Genomic DNA, 4,068 nt, shown 5'->3' on the forward strand with positions numbered 1-4,068 from the left:
CCCCAAGGTCTGAGCTATGTCAGACTGGTGGTCATCTCAGGCTAGTTTCCAGTCTGGGCTTCATGACAATGGTCTGGTGGTTATCTCAGGTTTACTCCCTGAACAATCAGCCTAGTGGACCCTTGTGGTGGTTGTCTGTCTTGGGCTCACTCTCAACAGAGGAGAGTTCCAGGCAGGGTTCTTTTAGTGTCTTGGTTTTCTCTTCATCCTGGGAGCACATCCAGGCCTGCCTACTGTCAGACTGGTGGTTGTCTCAGGCTCCCCATGCCCCTATTTTGTTTTTTTCAGAGAAGATCCTTCAGATGTTCATAGGTCAGAGTACTGAGTCAGCCTCTCTCCTCTCTGCCACCTACTGATGCACATGTGACACAACAGCCATGTCTACAATCCCTCTAGGAGCAGGCTTACACGAGTTTTTAAAGAAGGGGGAAAGTATCACAATTTCTCTTTCTTAAGCTTTAAAATATATATGAAACAGAAGAAGATGGAATTAGCAGGGTTGTGTTGAAGTCTACTAAGTGAAAGCAGTTTTCTTGTGGGAAACCATGATTATTTTATTTTCCCTGGTTTAATTCCTTTCTTTGTTGATGTGCAGATATGATTTCTGAACTGCCAGAAAGATGATAACATTACTAACTAGCAGAAGGCTTTCTAGTAAAGAACAAAGACACACAATTGTTCCCTCTTTAGAATTAATCTAAATGGACATGTCAATCACCTAGTAGAAAAATGCCCCTCAGAATAGCTGTGACTTCCAAAGCGTTGAGAAAAACATGTGTAGCCTACCTCAACATGTAGACTAGCACAATCATCCATTTAGTTGTGGTCCACTTTCATTCACTGGGAGTGTTTTTCTCTACAATGGTTCCTTTCATCACTGCTCACTCTCATCTGTTAGGGTTTCTCATATTAATTTGTAGTACATTCTTCCTGTCTTTCACACTATACTTTTGAAGTTTCATCTGATTTCATTTGATGGAGAACAACACAAAGACTGGGGGGAAACTTGATGAAGACAGAGGTCCTCATAACAGTTGGTATCATATTTTATAAGGGCAGACAACCATAGCAATGCAATGTTAAAGATTACAATGGTGGCCGTCCATTTATAGAGTCTTTTGATTACGAATAAGGTATCAGTGAGGAAGAAAACCTCTTGAACCAGATATTCATTCAGAGATGAGGAACTTCAACTGCTATACACATCACATACAAAATTAATTTTTATTGGATTGACAGTACAAGTTTGGAGAGATCACTCAGTGTTTAAAAGCACTGGATGGTCTTCCAGAGAACCTGGATTCAGTTCCCAGCACCCACATGGCAGCTCACAGATGTCTGAAATTCCAGTCCCAGAGTGTCTTAAACCCTCACACAGATAAATGTTCAGACAAAACACCAATGAATGTAAAATTAAAAATATATTAAATATTATAAAATATAAGGAAAAAAGTAAAGTATCTTAGTGACATAGAAATATTTTACATATTTTATAGCCTAAGAAATGAAATTAAAAGAAAAAATATATAAAGTAAGTTCACAATCCACAACATTTCATTGTGAAAGGCTCTTAGAAAATGCATAATCCACGGGCTGAACATATTTCAGGTTCCTATCTGACTTCCAGCTGTTTCATTGCCCAGAGAAAAGCCATCATTCTAAGAGCAAGCTTATCAATGTAGATGAGCAAATACAACTGATTTTCAAGGGTCATTCCCCCAAGTGTTTGACTGCTTTTAGATCTGCTCCAGTGGATTCAAATGTGTCTAAGTGTTCACCTGAATAAGCCACTCCACAGTTTCTTTAGGCAGTTTCAACAGACAATCCAATGCATGGATCCATACTAGCATTGCTAAAATTTAGAGTAAGCCAGTCACAATTGAAGTCAGCATTTCAATTATGAAATATTTTATTTTTGCTAACCATATTTTGCGAGTGAACTGAAAAAATTAACTTGATAATTCAAAGCGGTACAAAGAAACACACTGCTTCTACTATTTAGAGGAATTTAGTGCTTAAAGATCAAACATTTCTTCAAAACAGAATGAGTTTGCTGTGGAATTAAAAATAGAGACAGTAACAAATGTATCTGACTGTGCTAACATCTAGGACTGACCTTCTGGATATATATTTTAGACTCTTACAGCTGTCTATATGAACAATGATTACTGAATTATTGGTTTTGGCATAAGAAAAGTAAAATAAGAGTTTCAGTTCCATTTCTTAATTGCCCTTTTATCTAAGGTATATAATTTATTCTCTGTCACTCAAAACAAAATAGAGGTAGAGTAATTTTATTGGTCTTACAATAAATTGGAAAATTAAATAAGGTAATAGTGATAAGAACACATCATAGGTTAATAGTGGTAGAAAACATTTAGTATCACTTTAATGATTGCATCTGGAAATTACTAACTTGTATTATAATTTAAAAATACTTTCTGTTAAGCCCTGACAGAAAACCAGGTAGATTGCCTGAATATCTGTTTTTCCCTGTCTTCCTCTAGATCCAATCCCATCATCCCATCCTCAGTCCTGTAAGAGAAAAACCTTCTTCAATCACACTTTCCTCTCTGACCCCAATCCTGATGGATAACAAAGATGTTTTCCTCCAATCTTCCTTCTCCCAACACATCCCAGTATACCAGCCTCCAATAGCCTTAGGCACTCACTGGGAACACACCAGATGAACAGGGCTATAGAAACAGGTAAACTAACTGAATACCTTCATCATCCCCCTTCACCTCAAAATCCAACCTCCCACTCAAATCCCCAGCTTATCAGCAAAATATGTCTGTGCCTCTGTTTCCATGTTCTGTAGACATATCTTTCTCTTCTAACCTCCCTCCCCCTACGCCTGCCAGAAAACCAGCTAGGCTGCCTGCAGATTCTCTCTTCTCCTTCTCTTCCCTCGATCCGATGTCCCAGTCTCATTTTCTGCTTTGCAGCAGACCACCTGCTGCAACCTTCCTTCCACTTTTGCCCATATCTCCTGGGGATCTCACAGATTGTCCCTTTCTAACCACCCTCTCCCTGCCTGTTGCTTCTTCCCAGCCCTTACTCCAACTCTGTGCTAAACCACAGGCCACTACTGCCATACAGAAGGTAAGTCTTGTATAGATATTCCTCTCTTCTTCTGTTCTTCTATCTATAAACCCCAGTCTCATCCCTAGCACTATATCAGATCCCCAAGAGTGACCATTCTGCACTGCCTCCACCATTTCAAGGAGAAAAAAATGAACATTTCCTTATTGAATGCTCTGAATTCTTTCTCTTACAGATGTCCTCAGGTCCCTAACCTATCCCATATTCTTAAATAGGAGCTCTCAATGCACAGAGACACGTTTAACCTAGAGCTGACAGTGGTGACAACTATCAATCAGGTTCAAAGAAAATTTCCTATCAGGCTACACATAGGTATCACAATCTGAGAAAATCCAGATAGGAAACAAACCAAAGAACAAAGTATGCATCCAACTGAGACAATGCCAGAAATCAGCACCAAGGCCTATAATCAGTCCCAGCTGCTTAGATGTCAGCACAAAAGTACAATCAATAATAACAGAGTAATATGTCTCTATTAAAGCCAAGCTATCTTATCACAGCAGGCTCTAAATAGTCCAATACAGCCGAAGCACAAGAAAAAGACCTCTAAATTGTCTATATGAAGACGATTGAGGTCATTAAAGGAGAAATTGATAAATACTTTCTACAATGCAGGAAAACAAGAGCAAACAATGAGAGGAAATCAGTAAAACTGTTCAAAACCTGATAATGAAAGTATAACCAAAAAAAAAAAAAAAACCCTGAGAGAATTCTGAAAAAAAAAAGTAACTCAGACAGTAACTACTACGGCAATCTTCACCAACAGAATACATAATATGGAAAGAGAAAAATCTCAGGTGTGGAAGACACAATAGAAAAAATAGATGCATCCATCAAAAAATGTTAAACTAAAATAAAAAACTCCTGACAGAAAACATTCAGCAAATCTGGGACACTATGAAAAAAAAACCTAAGATTAATAGAAATAGAAGAAGAAACCATGTCAAGGGCCCCAGAAAATAT

The 4,068-nt window shown here is 38.2% G+C and overlaps 1 pseudogene; it reads right to left on the reverse strand.

Moving 5' to 3' along the window:
- Positions 1 to 284: 284 nt before the first annotated feature.
- LOC114617145 lies at positions 285 to 403 on the reverse strand (annotated as a pseudogene).
- Positions 404 to 4,068: the final 3,665 nt, after the last annotated feature.

Source organism: Grammomys surdaster, unplaced genomic scaffold, assembly GCF_004785775.1.
Source record: "Grammomys surdaster isolate TR1022 unplaced genomic scaffold, NIH_TR_1.0 134, whole genome shotgun sequence".
NCBI classification, from domain to species: Eukaryota; Metazoa; Chordata; class Mammalia; order Rodentia; family Muridae; genus Grammomys; species Grammomys surdaster.